This window comes from Mauremys mutica, chromosome 10 (genome assembly GCF_020497125.1).
Source record: "Mauremys mutica isolate MM-2020 ecotype Southern chromosome 10, ASM2049712v1, whole genome shotgun sequence".
In the NCBI taxonomy this organism is placed as follows: domain Eukaryota; kingdom Metazoa; phylum Chordata; order Testudines; family Geoemydidae; genus Mauremys; species Mauremys mutica.
Window position 1 is genome coordinate 73,433,106 of NC_059081.1, and position 23,433 is coordinate 73,456,538.

Genomic DNA, 23,433 nt, shown 5'->3' on the forward strand with positions numbered 1-23,433 from the left:
CAGCGGGGGTGGGGCGCAGGCCTTGGGGGAAGAGGCGGAGGGGGGATGGGAGGAGGCAGAGCAGGGCATCGGGTTAAGATGCAGAGCGGAAAAGGGTGCAGGCTGGGCCCCCACTTCTCTGGAGCTTCGCGTCCAGCACTCGAAAGATGACAATGGGCCCACGGAGGATTGACTCGCCCCACATCCCCAGTGTTCCCCCCTGCATGGGCGGCCATTTGGGGGAGGCTCAGCCACCCCTGGCCTCTTAGACGGGCTGTGGCTAAAACACAGGCCTTGCTGTGAGCAGAATTTGAACCTGCACAGGGAAACCCTCTTGAATTTTGAGTCCAACACCTTCGCCACTCGGCCATCAGAGCTGTGACCAAAGCACCCCCTAAGGCCAGAGAAATGCCCAGGCCTGACATCATCTGAACTGCAGAATTCAAACAGCAAACTTGGCTCCCAAAACACCAGGGGGAATTTGGGGCTCTCGGTCCTTCGCCGTGTGGTTAAGCACCAAACCAGCACCCGCCTGTGGGGTCTGTCATTGTTCCTCTCCACACTGTAACGATCGAGACAGGGAGAGGTCAGACAGTGAGGTAGAATCCAGCTCTGCCCCCCACCAGCTCCCGGCTCTATCCGCCAATGGACTGACTTTCTCGCTGGATTAAACTGTTTGTATTGGACTCTTTTCTCTATGTATAAACAGGACTAAGCCACAACTGGACTGTCCGACAGGAGAATGGGCCACGGCTCCCTTCCCCGGACCCTGGATTTCTCACCACTTCAGAGAAACTTGTTAGTGGAAAAATGAATCACATTCAAATGACTGCAGATTATGAACCGTTTGCTGTTGCCTTGGCACATGGCCCCACCCAGCCTTTTCCCCTGAGTCAGGAACGATAATTTATTGGTTCACTCTGATTTGTTTCAGTTTTATGTTAGCATCTATTGCCACTAATTGGTCAGAGCCCGTCACTTCCGGAAGTCCGAAACGTTTCCCCCCTAGCTCCCTTCTCGGTACCTTTGATTTTCCTCAGTCTCCTTCAGAGCACCGGTTTTCTTGGCACCAATAACCAAGACTGATTTCCAGATCAGGAGACGTGTCCTCCAGCTGCTGGAACTTCCCTGTTTCACACCTAGAAAGAAACAGGTTTTTCCCCATTAATCATTATCATATTTTAGTGTCGTATTTTACTCTGAATTTCTTGCCCGTGACAAATGCTGAATTGAGGGACTGGAGAATGAGTCTCTGTGTATCCAGCCACAGAATAGCTGCAGCCCCAGCAATGGCTGTGCAAGCTTCCCCGAGGTGTCCCGTCAATGTGCTTCACCCCGATTTACCGAGACCAGCTCTGGGGACAGGATGAGTTCGGTCCAGTGGGCAATTCACTCCTCGGCCTCCATGCTTTGATGGCCAATAGATTCCAGTGTTCCTGCTGGTCATTGCTCTGTGGCCATCTGCCCACCTGCCACTGGACTGAGATCAGCTCCCCTCACACCAGCTCATTCCTCACCTGTCTGTGAATGGTCACCACGTCATACAGACGTTTGTTCACTCCTGCCGGGGGCAGAAGAGAACCCAGTGCCCTGGAGGTGACAGGCCCGTACTGTGTCCCCAGTCAGGGCCATTGTCCCTGCCCTGAGGTGGTGGCTGCTCTGGGGAGCTCACGCTGGCACCGGTGCAGTGGCCCCACCGTTAGCTCTTGAGTGTAGCCGCTGAGACTCCCCACCCCCAGCGAGAGCCGTAGCCATGTTGGCAGGAGAAGCTCTCCCAGCACCATAGCCCTGCCCACACCGGCGCTTGGGTCAGTGTAACTGTGTCGCTCGGGGGGTGGCTCATTCACACCCCTGAGCGACATACGTTCTACCGACACAAAGGGGCGTAGACGCAGCCTGAGCAGAGAAGCGATTTAGAAAACAGATTTAGTTTTGTAGGAAATGCAGAAACCCGGGTTTGTAAGAAACCAAAGGAGATTCCGACCCACGTGTCACCTTCACCACGTTGCAGTTGTGCCCTGGGACAGTTGTGTTGTCTCAGCCTGTGGCCAGACTAATGGCGTGTGCAGGGGGAGGAGCTACACCCCGTCTATGGGGCTTCTGACATCCTAGAGGGGAGAAAGGAGAAAAGACGCTCAGTCCCCCGTGCCACTCACACAGGGGGCGGGAACTTCTGTGGTCATTTAAACAGGCTCAAGGTCCCCGAAAGAGTGAAAGGTGTTAACGTGCCCCTGTCACCGTCCAACACTGAACGGGTGAAACAAGGCTTGCGGTTTGGTAGAGAGAGACTTCAGCCCTCTTAGTCCCATGGCAAACACACCTCTCACATCCCTGCTAGTGTGTTACTGAGACACAGAGAGAAAAAGAGACAGAGTTAAAGCAATGGAAATGTAAAGTAGTCAGTAAGGCTTGTCGTTAACAGCATCCCCTGTGCCCTTTCTCTTTAGCTGGGAGAGTTTTTAGAAGGAAAGTTCCTTATGTGACAGTCTCTTGGATGGTTTTGAAGAAGGTAACAGCTGTCCTGGGGAAATCAGAGAGATCAGCTGAGATGGGCTGGAGCTGTCATTGTTGTGGTGTCTCTTGTTAAAGTCCAATCCCATTTCCTAGGTGGCAAGATAAGGCAAACACACACAAACGGGGAAAGAAGAGAACAGCAAAGATAGAAGATGTAGCTTCTGGCTCTGGCTCTGCTGTTGACTTTGTCTTGCGGCTTCACTGTCATTAGCAGTAGGCAGAGGAGCAAAAGCCATCTCTCACTGTGCCTTAGTGGGTCACAACTGAGAATACCAAATTCAGGCCAAAGTGCTGAGAAATGGGGCAGACATACCCCCAAAATGGTGATTTTGCTCCCATAAGATAAATCAAACCAGCAACAAAAGTTAACTTCTGTTTCACCACACTGGCTAACGAGAAGTCAGAAAAGCAGCCTCCTTAGTCATTCCAGGCTTTATATCGCCACCGAAATTACTGATGAGTGGTTATTGGAACCCAATTTCATCAACCAAAAGGGTTCTTCTGATCTTAAAGGACCAGCCACATACCCAGGTCAATAATATACAACTCAGATCTGAGCCCAGTAATCATGCTGTTGCCAGCCCATTAGTATCTAAAATATAAAGGTTTATTTCTGGAAAGGAAGGAAGGTGAGAGTTAAAATTGGTTGAAGGAATCAAATACATACAAGAATTGCAAAGTTCTTGAATCATGCGTGTAGCAGTGATGGAATAAACTGTTGGCTTTTTAAGTCTCTGGTTGCTTCTGAATCATTGGAAGGTCCTCAGTCCTTTGGTTAGAACGCTCCCATTAGTATAAGGTCATCATCAAGAGGTCTGAGCAGGAAAGAGGCCAAATGGAGATGTGTCCTGGGCCTTTTATAGCTTGTGGATGGAAACCCCCATTGTTTCAAACAAAGCCCTCAGTGGAGAGAGTGGAAAATGACAGGTAACAAGATGGTGTTTAGAGTCACATGGGCAAGTCCCACGTCCATGCCTGATTTCGCTTAGTCACAGCAGAAGCCATGACCTAGACTCCAGATGGAACGTTCCCAGGCAAGTCCATTGAGAGAAGATAGGGGTGTGACCTTATCTAATTGAACTATGACCATATAGACCATTATTGCAACCACTGTCATATAGTTGCAACAAATCTTGTACAAAGATGGTGAAGTGAGGTGTCTATGAAAAGGTTGTCATTTGCTGGTTATGCTTATGCCAGGGGTCTCAAACTCAAATGACCCCGAGGGCCGCATGAGGACTAGTGCATTGGCCCGAGGGCCGCATCACTGACACGCCCCCTTGCTGCCCCTGGCCCCACCCCCAATCCACCCCTTCCATGAGGCCCCGCCCCTGCCCTGTCTCTTCTCCACCTCCTCCCCTAAGCGCGCAGCTCCCCGCTCCTCCCCCCTCCCTCCTGGAAAGTGCTAAGCGCCACCAACAGCTGTTTGGTGGCTTGGCGGCGGGGCACTTAGGCGGCGGGTCCCGGAACAGAAGGGGCCCCCCACCGCCGAAGACCGGGCTGCGCTTCGGCGGCGGCGGGTCCCTCTTTTCCCCACCCCGGCCGGTCCCGCTTCCCACCCCAGCCCCGGCCGGTCCCGCTTCCCTCCCCCACACCCCCCGGCCCGGCCCGGCCCGGCGGGTCTCGCTTCCCTTCCCCCCCCCACCCGGCCCGGCCCGGCCCGGCCCCAGCGGGTCTCGCTTCCCTCCCCCACCCCCCGGCCCGGCGGGTCTCACTTCCCTTCTTCCCCCCCCCCGGCCCGGCCCGGCCCCGGCGGGTCTCGCTTCCCTCCCCCACCCCCCGGCCCGGCCCGGCCCGGCGGGTCTCGCTTCCCTTCCCCCCCCCGGCCCGGCCCGGCCCCGGCGGGTCTCGCTTCCCGCCCCCCCCCCCCGGCCCGGCCCGGCCCCGGCGGGTCTCGCTTCCCTCCCCCACCCCACGGCCCGGCCCCGGCCCCGGCGGGTCCCGCTTCCCACCCAGGCCCCGGCCCGGCCCCGGCGGCTCCCGCTTCCCCCCCCTTACCCGAGCGCGTCTCCGGCGAGGCCTGAACTTCGTCCCGGTCAGAGCCGCGTGGTGAGGGGGCGGGGCTGTGAGTTCCACGCCGAGCGCAGCGCTCAGCCCAGAGCTCCCAGCCCCGCCCCCTCCCCACGCGGCTCGGATCGGGGCGGGGCTCAGGCGCTCGGACGGAGACTCGGCGCTCTATGCGCCGAGGCTCCAGGAGAGGGGCGGAGGCGGGAGCCTCCGCTTTTCTCTTGGGGGCCCCTGCGGAGCCCGGGGCCCGGGGCAAATTGCCCCCTTTGCCCCCCCCTCTGGGCGGCCCTGGGGAGCTCCGCGGGCCGCAGGGAAGAGCTCCGTGGGCCGCATGTTGTATCATTCTTGTATTTGAAGTTATGAATATTGGCTCTGTACTTGTATTTCACTGTTTGCTTCTGAGTTGTATCAGTGAAGCATTTGGCCAGCTTATTGAGAAAGGATTAAGCTTTTCACTTCAGAGGAAAAAAATGCATGAAGACAGTTTTATAAACGAGTAGGTAAAGACACAAACCAAACCAACACCGACTGTGACACCCCCCACCCGCCCAAGAAATAGAAACACAAACACTAAATGCTGAGAACCTGCCCTGATGGGCTCAGCGTGCAGCTTCCCCCTGGGTTTATATCTGGTGCCTCCCTCCTCTCACTCCCCTCTGCACAACGTCAGGTTCCTCCTCTCTCACCCTCCGAGGAGCAGCCCCAGCAGGGAAGGGGGGAGAGAGGCAGTTTCTGCAGCCCTCACAGCAGGTCCCAGCAGGGGGAGAGGAGCTGCCAGGGCATCTCTGCTGGGTCCCAGGCACTCAGGGCAGAGGAGCAGCTCCCCAGGCTGGCGTTGTAAATCAGAGACCAGGTGCTCTCATCTCTGTGACCCTTTTCCTCTCCAGACCATAGGCGCCAACTTCCCCCAGTGCCGGTGGGTGCTCGCGCCCCCGGGCCCCACCCCGACTCCACCCTTTCCCCACCCTCACCCCACCCCCATTCCAACCCCTTCCCCAAAGTCTCAGCCCCCTCCCTGCCCCATTGAACCCCTTCTCCAAATACCCGTCCCAGCCCCACCTCTTCCCCGAGCGTGCTGCCTTCCCCCTCCTGCCCCCTCCCTCCTGGCCGAGCGAAACAGGTGCAAGTGCTGGGAGCTAGGGGGGAAGCGGGCACGCGGTGCGCTCAGGGGAGGAGGCGGAGCGGAGGTGGAGGTGAGCTGGCGGGGGCCGGGGAGCTGCCCAATTTTTCGGAGCACCCACGGAGTCGGCCCCTATGCTCCAGCCTCTGCCATCTGAGCTAGAGCCAGCTGAGGAGCAGGGGGCTGCAGCCTCTGTCACCAAATGTGAATGTACAAAAGTGGGTCCCATTGCCCAGGCTGAGAACTGCAGTGACGTCTCTGCTCGGTGTCAGGCACCCAGGGCCGAGGCAGCTCCCTGGGATCCAGGCCTGTCCCAGGGCTGCTGGGGAGTGTGAGAAATGGTCCCCGCCTCCCCCAGGGCTGAGCTCTGCCCCTAACGCTCTGATTCTCTCTGTCCCCAGTGACTGTGACTCTGGATCCAGACACGGCTCATCCCCAGCTCGCCCTGTCTGAGGATCGGAAACATGTGAGATGGGGACACGCCCGGCAGGATCTGCCCGACAACTCTGAGCGATTTGACACTGAGCTCTGTGTGCTGGGCTGTGAGGGATTCACCCTGGGGAGACATTCCTGGGGGATGGAGGTGGGGGATGGGGAACGCTGGGCTGTGGGGGTGGACAGAGAGTCTGTGAGGGGGAAAGGCTGGATCAGTCATAACCTTGAGGCGGGGCAGGTTTGTAGAAATTTTGGTGGTGCCCAGAACCCGCTCCGCCCATGTCATAAATAAACAGATCAGGGTTAAGGTCTCTTTTCCCTGGAAAGGGTTAACAAGCTCAGTAACCTGAGAAACACCTGACCAGAGGACCAATCAAGGGACAGGGGAATTTCAAATCTCTGTGGAGGGAAGCCTTTGTCTGTGTTCCCGGTTTTGCTCAGAGAACTCTTTTTGGATCTAAGAGAGGACAGTCATGTCTCCAAGTTCTCCTGGAGCAGTTTCTACTAATTAATAGTGAGTATTAATTAGAAAGGCGAATTAATCTTATGATTTGATTTCTATATTTGCAATTGTGTGTTTGCTAAAGGAAATGCTTTATTCCTGTTTGCTGATATTGCTTTTACTGAGAAAGGGGGAGGGGGATTCTCTCCAGAGATTGATAAGGTTATCCCCTATGAGTGTCCAGCTTAGGCTCATAGAGATTCTGTATTTTCTTTTTGTTCTCTTAATAAATTCTTTTCTTTTCTTTGGACTTGGTTAATTCCTTCTCTTGTGGAAATTCAGGGGAAGGGGAGGGGGGAAGAGACAGTTCCTCCTGGGTTTGATTCAAGCAGTTTGAATCAGGTATCTCTTTCCAGGACTAGGGAAGGGGAGGGGGGAAGTGAGTCCCTCTTTGTGTTGAGTCAAGGATTTGACTCGGTGTATATCTCTCCGGAGCAGGCTGGAGAGAAGGAAGAGGGGGAGGAGGGGAACTGGCTGTTTCTCTCTCTCTCTGGTGAGATTCAAGGGGTTTGAATCTGGGTTCCCCAGGGGAAGCTTGGGGGACAGGCAGTGTGTCAGACACTTTAACCTGACTGGTGGCAGCGAAGGAGACCTACCCTAGGATTTTAGGGTGGGGGAATACATGCTGGTCCTCACTTTGAAACCCCCCAGTTTCAAGTGAGGGTGTAGACCATGACAGCCCAAACTCTGCCAACGGCTCTGGGAGGGAGTTTGGGTGAGGGAGGAGGTCTGGGGTGCAGGCCCTAGGCTGGGGCAGGGGGATGGGGGGGCAGGCTCTGGGAGAGAGTTTGGGGGTGGGAAGGGGTACGGAGGGAGGGAGTGCAGAGGGACGGGGTGCAGGGGTGAGGACTGTGGCTGAAGGTGAGGGGTTTGGCGTGTGGGAGGGGCTCAGGGTGAGGGCTCTGGCTGGGGCTGGGAGGGGCTCAGGGCTGGGGGAGAGGGGCAGCGTGCGGGGGGAGGAGGGCTCTGGTTGGGACCGGACATGAAGGGTTTGTGGTGGGTGCGGTGGGGGGTGAAAGCTCTGGCTGGGGGGGTGGGCTCTGGGGTGGGGCAAGGCTGGGGATGATTTTTGGGGGCAGGATGTTGCTCTGGGGCAGGGGCCAGAGAGGACGACTCCCCTCGGCCCTTTCCCTGCCGGCAGCAGCAAGCTCTGGGGGAGGAGCCCCCCTTTCCTGCTCCCCCCAGCAGCACACTCACCCCCACCACTGTCGCTGCTTGTGCTCCTAGGGCCACGGGTGGCAAGTTTGTAGAAATGTTGGTGGTGCCCAGAACCCGCACCCCAACTCCACCCCCCCAAACTCTGCCCCCACCTGCCTAAGGCTCTGGGAGGGGGTTTGGGGCGGGGAGGTCTGGGGTGCAGATCCTGGGCTGGGGATTAGGGTGCAGGAGGGGTGCAGGGTGCAGGCTTTGGGCTGGGGCAGGGGGTGAGTGTAGGGTGCAGGCTTTGGGATGGAGTTTGGGGTTGGGAAGGGGTGTGTGAGAAGGGGGAGGGGGTGCACCTTCTGGGGAGAGAGTTTGAGGATAGGAGGGAGTACAGGGGTGAGGGCTGTAGGGCTGAGGATGAGGGATTCATGATGCAGGAGGGGGCTCAGGGCTGGGGCAGAGGATTAGGGTGCAGGGGGGATGAGGGCTCTGGCTGGGGCAGAGGGTCTTTATGCAAATAAAGCATATCAAAGTGTTTCCTTGTTTATTTCCCTTTCATTTTCCAGGTGTGATTTTTGAAGATAGTCATGGAATTTTTTTTCTCCTGAACTGGTTGTGTCACTGAACTCTAATGAGGATATGCATGTATGTCACTCTGGGTTTGTCTACACTGCAATGTAAGCCCAAGGTTTTTGGGTCTGGAGTCAGCTGGCCCATGTTGGAGAACCCTGGGCTTGAGCATCTATACTGCTTCTTAACCCTACATTAAAACATTTCTAACCTAGGCTCAAATCTGGGGCTCTGGTGTCCACACTGCAGCATGTAGACCTGAGTCCAACCAACCCTAGCCCAGATTCCCCAACACCAGCCTGAAATGTGGCCGCTGTGGCCCTTTGAGCATGTTACAGTGTAGCAAAACTTTTCTGCCCACCCTTCTTGTTACAGGAAGTTTGAACAGCCCGCCAACACAGTGCCGAGGAGTGATTTTGGTCTGTGTGTGCCAAGCTACCAGAGCCAGCAACATGGAGAAGGCACCTTTTGAAGAAATCCTCTCGCTTGCACTTTCACTCCTGCATCAGAAAAAGGACAGAGCTTCCTGGAAGTGCTGGTGAACATTTGAGAGGACTTTTCTGCCCCACCAAAGGTACCTGATGGACTGTATGATGGAGCAGGAGGAGAAGGAGGACCCTGGCATGGCAGACTCACACTGGCCTATGCTGCTCAGTAGAACTGGCAGAGCTGCTGGTATTCCCTAGGTAGACTGGCACAGGGCCACAAGCACAGACTGGTGAGATCCCATCAGCCTGCAGACCTGGGATGCCCAGCACACAGTCCGGAGCTCATGCAGGAAAAAAAGGTGCTGCTCCTTTAAAAAACAAACAGTTTGAAAGAAAGAGAGAGAAAAGAAAATACCAAGCAGAAAGAACAGCCTTTCAAATACAGGCTATATTTACAGTCAGGAAATGTGAGAATTCCAAACAATTCAAGGATAGTGTAATAATCAGAACACAGAGAAGAGAGTGTCCAAAGTCTGCAAGAATAATTTAAGGCCTCAAACTAGTTTTTTTCATGAACAAAGGGACTGAGTTAAGAAAACACAATCACTTTCCATAATATTGAACAGTTTTATTCCCTCTCTCTCTACTTTCCTTACCCCCTTTCCCTGTCTTTCACCCTCCATTTCCTTCCAGCATCTCCCTCCCCAGTAAAGCCTCACGTTCCCTTTCCAGTCTTCAGCTTCTCCTCTCCCTACCATAGGCACCACCTTCTACTGGCGCCAGTGGGTGCTCAACCCCCCTCGGCCCCGGCCCCACCCCAACTCCACCCCTGCCCCGAGTCCAACTCCTTCCCCAAATCTCCGCCCCCGCCCCGCCCCTGCCTCCTCCCCCCTCCCTCCCAGAGCTTGCTACAGCTGTGTGGCGGCGGGAAGCACTGGGAGGTAGGCGGAGGAGTGGGGACGTGGCGTGCTCAGGGCAGGAGGAGGAGGTGAGTTGGGTGGGGGGTGAAGGGAGCTTGGCTTCCGGTGGGTGCAGAGCACCCGCTAATTTTTCCCTGTGGGTGCTCAAGCCCTGCGGCACCCACAGAGTCGGTGCCTATGCTCCCTACAACCCCCCATGACATCTTCTCTGTCTCCCCAATCCCCCTCTCTAGAACCACAGCAGTGTGTTTTAAACCATCTGAGCTGTCCCCAGGACAACAACTAGTTCAGTCCATTTCTGGTCCACAACCAGAGTGAACCCCAGTGGGATATTGCTACCTCCCCATCTCCAGGCCTCAGGGGCAGACTCTGAGCAGGACTCCAATCCCCACCCAGAAGAAGGGAAGGATTGTCTCCTCAGTGAAAGATGCTGACATGAAAGTAAAGATCAGGGTCTCATTACCAGTATCATAAAATGCCACCCACTCCGCTTCATAGTCCAGATAAACCCCAATCTTCCTAGGTCTCTCACTCAGGGGCATGGAAGTTTCTGGGGAGGTGAGAGCCCGGTACTGATCCCCACACCACTCTACAGCCCAGATCCCCTGCTCAGGGTTAAATCTGATCCCTCCCTTCCTCCTCATAGACTCTCTGGCAACACCCACAGCCCAAAACCCTCCATCTCCCACCTCCACCTCCCAGTAATGTCTCCCTGAGCTGAACCTCTCAGAGCCCAGCAAACAGAAAGAATGGAATCGCTCAGGATTGTCCAGCACCTTCTGCCGTGCAATTCCACGCCTCACGCTTTTCCGATCCTCAGACACGATGAGCTGGGCATTTGCTGTGTTTGGATCCAGGGTCACATTCGCTGCAGTGGAAAGAGAGAATCATGATGCTAAAGGCAGAGCCAGAGGTGCAGGAATGAGGGACTGGCCCTCCCACTCCCCACGGGCCTTGCCCCCTGCTCCTTCTCCTCCCCCAAAGGCCCAGAAGCTGGAGCCTGACCGGGGAACCTGTGCAGCTGTGGGGAGCCGTGGGGTGGGGTGCGGGGCGAGAGCAGCCCCTGGCCCATGTCCCTGCCCCCCAGATGACCCCCCATCCAGGGCTGATGGAGGGTCTGTGGCTCTCCACAGCAGCTGCCCAGGTGTCTCTTACCATGGCCTGGTTGCAGCTCTTGGATTTAGACTGTTCTCAGTGGTAGAAAATGACAGAACAAGGAGTAATGGTCTCAAGTTGCAGAGGGGGAGGTTTAGGCTGGATATTAGGAAAAACTTTTTCACTAGTAGGGTGGTGAAGCACTGGAATGGGTTACCTAGGGAGGTAGTGGAATCTCCTTCCTTAGAGGTTTTTAAGGTCAGGCTTGACAAAGCCCTGGCTGGGATGATTTAGTTGGGTTTGGTCCTGCTTTGAGCAGGGGGTTGGACTAGATGACCTCCTGAGGTCCCTTCCAACCCTGAGATTCTATGATTCTATTCTATGATTCTTTGGCCCCTGAGGCCCTGTCCCCAGGCCAGGCTGGAAGCTGGATCTGGGTCAGGGTAAGAGCCATGCGGGCAGCCGTGGGGAGCTGCAGACCCTCCACCTGCCCTGGTGGGGACCCAGGGGATGAGGACATGGGCCAGGGGTAGGGTGACCAGATGTCCTGATTTTATAGCGACAGTCTCGATTTTGGGGTCTTTTTCTTATACAGGCTCCTATTACCCCCACCCCCGTCCCAATTTTTCACATTTGCTGTCTGGTCACCCTAGCCAGGGGCTGCGCTCAACCCTCCTTCTGGAGCCGGCCCTGATCCCATCATACCATCCCCTCCATAAACTTATCAAGCTTAGCCTTGAAGCCAGATATGTCTTTTGCCCCCACTACTGCCCTTGGAAGGCTGTTCCAGAACTTCACTCCTCTGATGGTTAGAAACCTTCATCTAATTTCAAGTCTAAACTTCCTAGTGTCCAGTTTATATCCATTTGTTCTTGTTTCCACATTGGTACTAAGCTTAAATAATTCTTCTCCCTCTCTGATATTTATCCCTCTGATCTATTTATAAAGAACAATCATATCCCCCCTCAGCAGAGTGCAGGACAGAGTCACAAACCCGAGCAGGAACAGGTCAGTAACACAAGCGAAAGGCCATCTGAGCCAGGTCTGAGATGCAGAATCTTTCCTCTCCTGCAGATGCCTCTCCCCAGAGAGGGGATCAGAGACCCAGGAACGCTGGGGAGCCCCAGCAGATTTTATTCCCATTTCTTTTTCATGAACAGAACCCCTGCTGTGCTCCTCCTTCCTAATATTTAAAGTCAGGTCACACCATAGCATGGTTTGATAGACCCCTAATTTCAGCTCCATGGGGAATAATGAAGGCCAGGTAGAAAGGGCTACCAGCCAAGAGGCCATCTCTCTAGAGTGAGGTGAGCCACCAGGAAAGGGCGTTAGGACAGTCTGAAGAAGCAGAGAGAGATTTTAGCACAAACAGTGGTTAAAGTGGAATAAAACACAATGGGTCGCTCTCACAACTAGAGTTGGTAACATTGTTAGGCCAAAACTTTTGTTGGTGAAAAATGCAGATTCAACAACACAAACATTTGCCAAATCCATGTCAATTTTGCCAAATTATTTGTTTAAGACAAATAAAAATATTCAAAAAAAATCAGAATATTTTGTTTTGACTTTTTAAAAATGAAATATTTTGATTTTTTTGGTTGGGAACAATTTTTCATTTCATTTTTATTTTTAAAAAAGCAAAAAAAAAGTGTATAATGCTCAAAATAAAACATTTTGTTAAAAATATGATTTAAACTTTCTAAAAATTTTCGTTTCTGGCCTGACCCAAAACAAATTTGTCTTCATTTTTTTGAAATTGCCAACGAACTGAAATATCCATTTTTCACCCAGGTCTCCTCACGACATTATCTAAGGAGGAAGGAGAAGATCATCTCCTGTTTTCAGCAGAGGAGAGGAAACTGCTATAGAATCAAACTTTAACAAAAACTGACAAAGTCGTCTTTTCCTCTGAAGACAAAACTCCCAGTATAGCCTGATCACTAGAATAGCTGACAATAAAAATTCCTATCAAATCGTACATCAGGAATAAGGAGGTCTGTGTGGGGAAGGGGATGTGTTCAGTGCTTAAATTTGTGCCAGGGCATGCCAGCATTGCACCCCGGCATCTCTAGGCTTGGCAGTTTGTAGACCTGGTACCTCTGGGCTTGCTTCATCAATTATGAATGTAGGAAAAACGCTTGAGCCCCGGAACCTCTTTCATTACACATTAAGCACTGGATGTATATAAGAGCAGACCCATAGAGCAGCAGGTGAAACCGGTGTGGGAAGTTTTGTGCATCTTTGGCTTCTTCTCCCAGAACTGTGCAAATAACTGAGTTTTAGGTTTACACCAAAAATAAATAAAAAATAATAATTTTGGGTCAACCAAAAATTTTAAAATGTGTTTGTTTTGGGTTGAATGGCATATATTGTTTGACCCAGTATCCTGTTTTCTGACAACTCCAGGTGCCCCAGAGGGAATGAACAGAACGGGCAATCATCAAGTGACCCATCCTCTGTCACCCATTCCCAGCTTCTGGCAAAAGAGAAACTAAGTGATTTGCCCAATGTCACACAGGAGAAGGGATCTGAACTGAGGCCTTCAGAATTCTAGGCTAACACGCTAGCCACTGGGCTGTCCTTCCCCTATGAATGTGCACAGAATAACATCAGGACAGCATCCCATTCAAGTACTACCTGAGCATGTATTATCCAGAAAAATATTAATTCACTCCTCTCCCTGTTCCCAAAGGAAGATTCCCCAGCAATACAGCTCACTTGGGGAACCACCTTCACCATTCAAATTTCAACCAGAGAAACTATTGCATTATTTCCTATTTGTGTTTTGTGTTGTTTTAAACTATTTCTACAAAGAAAGGGAGCAAGGATCTCTCCAGAAAGTGAAATTTGGACATTAGCTAAATACAAACTTTACTTACTTGGACAAACTAGGGCTTTTCTCCATTCTGAAACCAAGCAAATCAAATGAAGGTGAGCACTCATGTGAATAAGTTCATTGTTAAGATGAATCTGATTAATAAAAAAGGATGCATTACAGAAAAAGGGAGGGGGAGGGAAACGCTTACTGTTGAGATGAGTTCCTGTCTGCATCCTGAAAAACTTGCCCATACCGGTATTGCCCTGGCCTCTTCTTTTGTCATTCAGTGTTGTACGCACTCTAAACCAATATGCATTTCCTCACCTTTTGGGGGCGAAGCCAGACTTTAAGGCACCTGCTCCCCTACATGGTGTTAACTTCGCTTGTGCCAATCAGAAACGAACACAAACAGGTTTTGGGCCCCGTCCCCTATGACACTTCTATGATGTCATAGTGGGTACTTTATGGCCTGCATGCCATGTGAAGGCAGGGAGAGGAGAAAGAAAAACGAATCCTGTGTATACCCGAGTATCCTGTGAATACCCGTGTATCCTTTGTATGCCCGTAACCGAGCCTGATCACCTCGAAGCGGATCTCTCAGCTCACGTTTATCAAACAGAGCTTCTACGTTTGCCGGTCGTTATGCGTTGGTTTGTATTTGTAAGTATCAGTTATTACTAAATGCTGAATCTTTGTTTATAAATATTGTTTGTTAGTAGATATTTTAGTCACTGTGTGTTTTAAGTTTCATTAACTCTATTAGCTAATCATCCACTGCTCCCTTACCCCTTGTAATTATCCCCAATAAAACTTTTAAATTGATTAAGTTTAGTGTGTGTGTGTGTGTGTCTGCAGTTTGCATCGTAACCCACACTCTCCTTGCATCCCTTACCAATATACTCTGTTGCCACGTGCAGCCTGGTAAATAACAGGCCTGCATTTTCTTTCGCCCCTGCGAGTCCGTGGCAATCTACACAGAAAAAGGGAGGGGGAGGGAAACGCTTACCAAGTTCTCTTTGAAGTCCACCTAAATAATAATAATAGTAATAATAATTAAAAAATCAGAAATAAAGATGTTATGGAAGAGCTTTTCTCCCAAGATTAAATTAAGCCCAACCCCTTCATCAAAACCATCTCATGCCAAGACTTTTTAATCAGTCTTGGGGAATGATTCCCTTCCAAACCATGGATAAGGCACCTCTGAAATCTTCCAGTATCAATTATTCTAGCCCTAGGTGGGGTTAAAGGCCACATCCTATACACAACCACTACACCGGGTGGGACGGGGTTGTAGGCAGTGAATTTATGCTAATGTGATGATCACTGTAGACAAACTCCTTACCAACAGATAGTCTTGTATTTTTATCTCCTGTTAAATTGTTGTCTCGTATGTTACTATATTGTTGTATCTGATCTGGGACCCTAGTACAAAGTCAAGCCCTGCGTGTGTGTCTTGGAGTTGTTACTCGCAGCGTTCCAGTACATTTCTGTGATTCCACAGGAAGTACTACAATACCACCAGACTAGAGCTTGTCAAAACTCAGACCGTCTGTGTCACAGTTTCATTAGGTGGCTGAGAATGTGGACCAGCATATCTATTCAATACTCTCAGTTTTAATCACTATCTCACAATCTTTCTTGGTGACAAAATCATTTGTTGTGTGTTCAGGGGCGGCTCTAGGAGTTGCGCCGCCCCAAGCAGGGCGGCATGCCGCAGGGGGCGCTCTGGCGGTCGCCGGTCCCACGGCTCCGGTGGACCTCCTGCCAGACGTGCCTGCAGAGGGTCCACTGGTCCCGTGGCTCTGTTGGGCCTACCGCAGGTATGCCTGCGGATGCTCGACCGGAGCCGCGGGACCAGCGGACCCTCCGCATGCACATCTGCGGGAGGTCCACCGGAGCGCGCCTGCCGCCCTCCCGCGGGACGTCGTCCCAAGTGCGCGCTTGGCGCGCTGGGGATCTGGAGCCGGCCCTGTGCTGTGTTTGAATTCAGCCTGCAGTTCCTGTCAGGGGAGAAAAGTAGATGGACAATGTCATGAGAAGATGCAATCCACACAGAAATGAGAAAATATAACTTACTAATTTTTTCATTCAGTTCACCTTAAATAAAAAGAAAGGGAAAAGGCAATTAAAAATTCTCTTAGCATATATGGAAATGTATAGATCACTTTTCATTATAGTCATTCAGCTCACGTACATAGGCCTTGATTTATTTCAGTGGAAGTAATCACATACTTAAAGTTAACCATATGCAAGTGTGAAGGCCGCCATCTTGGCTGATTCACCAGGGATTTAAGTGGGGACTTCCAGAGCTAAAAAAAAAGACCAAATTGCTGTAGATTTAGCAAGGGTCTGTAGCAGACTCATATTGTATGTAGAGCAGCATGCAGGCAGGCCTGTAACACATTCACCACTGGGTTTGATAAAGAGTGATGCTCGTACGCAATGTTAAGCATGCGAGTACTCCCATTGACTTCAGCAAGACCATCTGTGTGCTGAAAATGAAGCATAAGTTTAAGAATGTGTCGGCTCAGGGCTCCAATATACTTTTTTTAAGATTTACAGTTTTGCAGCGCAAGGTGTCTTTAGGTCTGATTATTAATTGTTAGAGCTGGTGAGAAAATAGTCTGTGTTTGGGGGGGAGGGCAATGTGACAATTTGGTTGACATTTTCCCTGCCCCTTTTTGGTCATTGGAAATAAAAATGATGATGATGAAAAAATCAAAATTCAGAATACTTTGATTACTATTCCTCCCAGCCCATCACCCTTTGATTGCACTGGGAGTGGCATGTGTGCAAGGAATGAAAGGACAGACCGTAACATTATTATCAAAGTCTATTTTTATTCTGACGTACCATTTTATAGACAACGATTTGTTACAAACACCCCAATCCTGCAAATGACTGACCTGCTGTGCCGTCTGAATAGCGGCCAAAGTTCGTGCATTTGATTTTCAAATTGACATTATTCCTTTAATTAAAAACAACAACAATTTAACTGTGTACAACTTCAATGGAGAGGTTAGATTGGGATAAAAATTGAACTTACTAATATTTTCAAGATGTGCCCCTAAAATAAAGCAAACAGAAATAAATACAAAACTATGTAAGAGTTTTTTCAATGAACAAAGATTTATATTCTCCATTTTATATTGTCTAGATAATCGTTAATTACATTTCTGTCCATATTGTGGATTTTCTGGCTACAAGTGAAAATAAAAATTCTAAGGTTTACAGGTTTGAACTGTTTCTAGAAGTGGGGACCTGTTCTGCTTCTGGGAGTCTGAGGTGTGCAGAGATTGCAAGAGTAGGCCCTAGAATGGTAACCACTAACAACCACTTGAACAGGTAATATTCATTCGGGTCTATAACTCCAGTCTTTTAGCCTTTCTACTTTTCCTTATCCTTAATATGGATTGCGTTTAACTGTTCTTCTAAACTGGGACATCTCTCCATTTTACCCTTTCCCCTCCTTCTGGCTCCATGTGTTGCCTCTCTCTTCTTACCAATAGTTGTAGCACACTTCTTGCTACCCACTGGACAACAGCCGAGCGAGCTCCATCCTCCTTTTGGAAACCCGGCTTCAGGATACTTGAATGGCTGCTATCAAATCCACCTCCACTCTTCTCTTCTACAGACTAAACAAAGGCCCAGTTCCCCTCAGCATCTCCTCATAGATCATGTGGGGCCCCAGCTCCTCGATCATTTTTTGTTGCCCTCCCGCCTGGACCTCTCTCCAAATTTGTCCACATCCTTCCTTTCTATAGTGGGTCAGGGCACAAACTGGACCACAGTTACTCCAAAATAAACAATATCATAGCACTCTGGAGGCTAATGCTGATATGGCTGGAGGTACGGGAGGACATTTCGTCATGCAATCTAGAGCCTTCATGTCCATGTGAGTGGGGTTTCAATAAGAGCCAGGAAGCAGCTGACGTCTTCCCTCCAGCACAGGCAAGTCTCTAGCAGAGATTTGTGAACTTTAGCATGGCCTGACTTCTGCACAACCACTCTCTCGCAAGCCCCACCGCCAATGGGACCATTGCAACAAAACAAATAAGGAGGTGGTGCGGTTGTGGCTAGAAAGCAGTGCCTGCTGGTTAAACCTCTGGCTGTGTGGACAAGGATTTATATTTAGCTGCAGCCATGGTGGGTATGGATTAGAATAGCCCATAGGCTGCTGTCAATCTAAAAGCTGGGGTGAATAACATGTTTTTCAGGATCTCAGCAATTCCACAATAATTGGCGGGGCATAAGGAGGTGGTGCATTTCAGGTTGAATCCACAAAGATTTTGTTACTGAAGTTACTCTCAGTGAATAAAAAGATCAGTAAAAAATTAGTTCCAGCTTGACCAAAAATATTTTGTCTGACCTGAAATGAAAATGGTCTTGTTTCGTTCGGGTTTGCGTTCTGATTTCAAGCATCTTTTTAAAAAAATAAAGGCATCTTTCAAAACAAAAAAGTCACTTTGAATTCAAAAACACTCAATGTTTCCATTTTGAAAATGTGGGAAAACAAAACGTTTTTCAATTTCTTCAGGATTTTCTTTACACCCAAACAATTTGGGAAAATTCAACATGAATTTCTCAAAAACATTTTTAATGGTCACTGAATTTCCTTCCCCCCCCCCCCCCCCCACCATAAAATTGGTTTTGGAAAAATTCCACCCTTCTACTCTACTCTACTTTTCAGTTAAGGACTGGGGGTCTGTGTAGAACTGGCCAGGGAGCCATTTACTGACTTCTCTATGCCCAGGTGCTGCTGCAACTCTTCAGTATCAGCATTCTGAGTCAGTACCCCTGACTTCTAGTCACTTAAACATTTTTCTCACATTGCTTCTTTACCATCAACATCATTCCACAGAATGGTCTAATCTAAAGCTGCAGGTGTTCATTCACTAGAAAAATAAAATGATTGTGTAGAATGGAAAGTACCATACACACCCTCCACAAATATATAGACTCCTTTTTGTCGGACTGGGGGGAAATATAACTTTACTTAATTTCTTCATGGAGTTTCACCTAAAAAGAGAGAGGAAAGAAATCCACATAGAATTAATTATGACGCTTGTAATATTTTATCCGAGTGCATCCAGATTTAGGCACTGATCCTGCAAGAACTTATTCATGTGTTAGTAGTCCCATCCAATCGGAATTGCGTAAAGTTACACTATTGGCTTCTTAAGTCTTTGCAATTAATCTGGGTTCAATTGTTATTACACTGGGATTTTTCTTTTACTGCCTAAAACTTAGATGTGTTCAATTAGAAGGAAATAATAAAACTTACTGATATTGTCAAGGTTGTTTCCACTAAAATTATAAAAACAATAAATACAAATACAAATTATATCATTCATTTAATATTTTCATTTTAAATTATTTTTAAGAACTTTAAAGTGAATAAAAATTTCAAGGATTTTTTTTTTTCATTTTTTAAATTTATTCCCAGTATAAATGGATCATCAGTACTAACATTTTCTTTCGTGTTGCCATTTACCCTTATGGATTCACTACACATACAGATCAATCCTTTCAAAGGTTGACACGCTTCTGAATTATTTGTAAGGATTCAGGCCAATCCTGCTTCACAGGACCCTAATCTCCTCTTGGCTTCACTGGTAATCGAGAGTTGCAAAAGGACAGGCTAGGATCAAATCCTAAAATGCGAATAGTTTGTTGATTATCGACTTGAGCCTTCAATATTTATTTGCTTTTTCTAGCTACGGGAGTGGTGTTGAAAATCTCCATCACTGGAGGGGTTTTTAAGATACAGGTCAGACAAAAACACTGGTCAGGGACGGTCTAGGTATGCTGTCCACCTACATTGTACCAAGGCAGGATGGGGGGAAATGGACAGGACTAGAAGGAACCTCTTGGAGGTCCCTTCCAGTTCTGCATTTCTACAAATTCTCTGGGGTCTTTAATCAGTGCTGTTGCTTTTACTATAAAGATTGATGGCAGTTTATTTTCCTCGCTCTTGTTCCCACTGAAGTTAGTGAGAGGTTTCACCACTGACTTCGAGTTAAAGAGCAAATTTAGGGCCAATGTCCCAGGTGCTTTTGATAATGCCAATCTAATAGGGTTTAAGACTCGTCCCTTGTATTGCCACAACTCAATTTACATTATTATGGCCCAATTCAGGAAAAGCATCTTACATAAGAACATAAGAACGGCCGTTTACTGGGTCAAGACCAAAGGTCCATCTAGGCCCAGTATCCTGTCTACCGACAGTGGCCAATGGCAGGTGTCCCATGAGGCTGAGTGAACCTAACCCAGGGAGAAATTGATCAAGTGATCTCTCTCCTCCCATCCATCTCCATCCTCTGACAGAACAGGAGGCTAGGGAGACACCATTCCTTACCATCCTGGCTAATAGCCCATTAATGGACTTAAACCTCTATGAATTTATCCAGTTTCGTTCTCTCTTTAAAACCCTGTTTATAGTCCCTAGCCTTCACAACCTCCTCAGGTAAGGGAGTTCCACAGGGTTGACTCGTGCGCTGCATGAAGAAGAACTTCCTTTTATTTGTTTATTTTTAAACACTGTTGCCTATTAATTTCATTTGGTGAACCCCTTGTCCTTGTATTATAGGAAATAATGTAAATATATAACTTTTCCTTATCCACTTTCTCCACATCACTCATGATTTTATTTTAAACTCTAATCATATCCCCCCTTAGTCTCCTCTTTTTCCATAGCTGAAATGTGTCCTTGAGCCTCTTTAATCTTTCCTCATATGGGGGACCCTCGCCAAACCCCTAATCATTTTAGTTGCCCTTTTCTTGAAACCTTCTTCTAGCGCTAGGAATTATCTTTTTTGAGATGAGGTGACCACATCTGTACTCAGGTATTTTGAGATGTGGGTTCGTACCATTGGATTTATATAAGGGCAATAATATATTCTCAGTCTTATTACTCTATCCCCGTTTTTAATGATTCCTAAACATCCCATGTTTTTTTGCTTTTTTTGACCCAAACCTCCGCAACACTGCTGTGGACTATTCCTCAGAGAATCTGTCCACGATGACTCCAAGATCTCTTTTTCCTTGACTCGTTGTAGCTAAATTAGCCCACCCATCATATTGTATGTTATAGTTTGGGTGTTATTTTTTCCCAATGTGCATTACTTTACATTTATCCACATTAAATTTCAATTTGCCACTTTTGTTGCCAAATCACTTAAGTTTTGTGAGATCTTTTGGAAGAGTTCTTCACAGTCTGCTTTGGTTCTTAACTGTCTTGAGCAGTTTGGTAAGCTTAACACACACTTCCAAGCATGTGTTACAAGACTAAAGTTAATACACTTGCTTAGGTGCTATGCTGAATTGGGGCATCCGGCCTATTATAAATCCACTTGGATGCTACAGCGAACAATAAAAACAGCAATCAGAGTTTCTGTTGCGAAACTTTATTTCTGGTCCCTTTCATGTTTCTTCCATTGCCTTTTGGTGACCTTAGTGCATAGTGAACCTTGGGGAGGGAGGGGGACGGCGCTGGAGAACAGAGTTAAAATCCTTAATGTGAGATGAAACCTATTTTACAGAAGGGAAAATGAGGGATAAAAGTCTAACTTACCCATTTCTGCCTGCAATCTTCCCTACGGAAAGAAGAAAAAAAAAAGCAAAAACAGATTACAAATTGCTATTAATGCCCTGCTCCTGTCCAGGTGCCTACAGATACAGTTTTCATTATAAGCACAAAAATTATTCACGCGTATTCATTGTATATGTTTCCCCTAATGCTTACATGTCAGGAAATGTGTTAGATATGCCCAATTTTGCAAATCTTTATGCACAGGAAGAGTATTATTCACATGTGTAATCCTGTGTAGGGTCGGGCTCTTAAATTATTTTAAAAGCATTACTACTCACTTGTTACTGAATTTTTTTCCATTTTTTTGTGCATTACAAACTCCTAACAACTACTCTGGGAGTTATACATGTGGAAAGAATGAAAAACTAGACCTTAATATCCACTCTTACTTTACTAAACAATTTGAGGATATGGCTTGTTTTTCTATTTTTCTTGTTAACAGAATAAGAGCTGTTAGCAGCTGTGTAACTCAGTGAATTGTTGACTTTTCTGATCAGTGGCCAAACTGACCATCGCCCCCCCCCCACCCAACGTTTGTTGTTTCAGTTTGTTTTTTCCTTCACAAAATGAGGCATGAAAAAAACAAAACAGTTTGGTTGAACAAACTGTTTTGAATATCAATTTGAATTGCTATTTTGAAACATAATATCAATTCAGATTGACACTTTTGAAATGTAAAATTTGATTTGAATTCACATTTTTTAAACAAACCATTTTACCATTTCTGAATTCTTAAGTGTTTTCCATTGAAATTATTCAGTGAATTTCAGCCCAAATTTGCAAATAGTTTCAGGGACCTGAAAAACATATTTCAGTGAATTTACACTCCCCCCCCAAAAAAAGAAAAGAAAAGAAAAGAACCCCCCCCACCCCAGCTGTTACACCTTATGCCGAAGATTACAACTTGGGCAACACATTCCAGCATTTTTATAACAATAATTAATAATGATGTGGATGAGGCAGAAGACTAGAAGAAATCCTACTCTGTGGGCCCCTTTGATGTCTAGACTAAAAAGCAATTGGATCTCCCAAGCTGCAGGCTTCCCTGGTGTGATGGAGTCCCTGGCAGGCCCGGACCTGGTGTACTCAACTTCTCAACATTTTGCTAGGTGCTGTGATCCGAGCTTGGATTTTCCAGGTTTGAAGGGACCCAAGTTTCATTGTCATTCAGTGGCAAGTGAGTGCCTAACTGCCTTAGGTGCTTTTGAAAATCCCAGACTTTAAATGTATTCACAGATCCTGGGGTGTCCTGCCATATCCCTACAGGTGAATTAAGCCTACAGTGCTCACTAGGGCTTTGTCTACACTACGCAGCTTTTAGCGACATGACTGTCGGCAAAGACCTGTCGCTAAAAGTTGGGCAGCGTAGCTGCTGTTTGGTTAGCTCTTTGGCTGACAAAATATTTCCACTCCCCAATGAGCAGCGTTCGCTCTCTCCTGCCAACAATGTGCTGTTCACACTGGCACTTGTTGTGGCAAAACGTTTGTCTTTCGGGGGGGAAAGAGGGTTAACACCTCTGAACGACAAAACAGTTTTGTTGTTCAGTCGCCAGAGTAGACACAGCCTAGCATGCAACTCCACACAAACCATTGCAATCAGAGGAGGTCATAACTTACTAATTTCTTCTTGGAGTTCACCTTGAAAACAAAGGGAAAGAATAGATAAGTAAATGAAAGCCTATCCCGAGCTTTGTTTCAATGCATATGGCTCTCAAGCTCAGCGTTCATAAGCCCTCTAATTGATTACTTTGACCCCAATGCCTAACAGGCAGATTACTGTAACCCCGCTGAGCGCCACGACTTCAACGGGACAACACCTTGAGAAGGAAGCTCAGTGTGGGGCCTAAGTCTCTGTAGCCTGGGCACCGGAATTACTGTTGATGTCCAGGGGACAATGCACAGCAGTGCAGATCCGGTGTCTGCAGGGTCAGGGCCTCTGGTCATATTTTTCTTTGTAGAACAGGAAGAGCAGATCTACACAGGGGTGAGCTGGAGCCGGTTCGCACTGGTTCACACGAACCGGTTTGTTAAATTTAGAAGCGGTTTTAGAACCGTTGTTAAGTGGCTTCCCTGCGAGGGAAGCTTTGATGGGCTCTGGCTGGGAACGGTGTAATTCCTCCTCCCGGCCGCCAGGGAGCGCCATGCTGCGCTGCGGGAGGCATGTGAGCTGCCTCCTGGCCTGTTGCTGCTGCTGCTCCTCGGACCTCTGGCCCTGGGGCTCCTGCTGCTGCTGCTGCCTGGTGGGTGCCCGGCTGCCTCCTGCTGCTCGGGCTGCTCCCCCTGTGTGTGTGTCTGCACCCCTCCCCCGCTC

The 23,433-nt window shown here is 48.7% G+C and overlaps 1 long non-coding RNA gene and 1 other non-coding gene across 2 annotated transcripts; both read right to left on the reverse strand.

Moving 5' to 3' along the window:
- Positions 1–274: 274 nt before the first annotated feature.
- TRNAL-CAA lies at positions 275–356 on the reverse strand. The gene has a single exon. It is a non-coding gene; the product is annotated as a tRNA-Leu (tRNA).
- Positions 357–10,330: 9,974 nt separating this feature from the next.
- Positions 10,331–22,749, reverse strand: LOC123378798. The gene is made up of 6 exons (XR_006582735.1): positions 22,740–22,749; positions 16,578–16,598; positions 15,608–15,628; positions 14,538–14,558; positions 13,593–13,619; positions 10,331–10,486 (listed from the first exon to the last, which is right to left on the reverse strand). It is a non-coding gene; the product is annotated as an uncharacterized LOC123378798 (long non-coding RNA).
- Between the last annotated feature and the right edge of the window lie 684 nt (positions 22,750–23,433).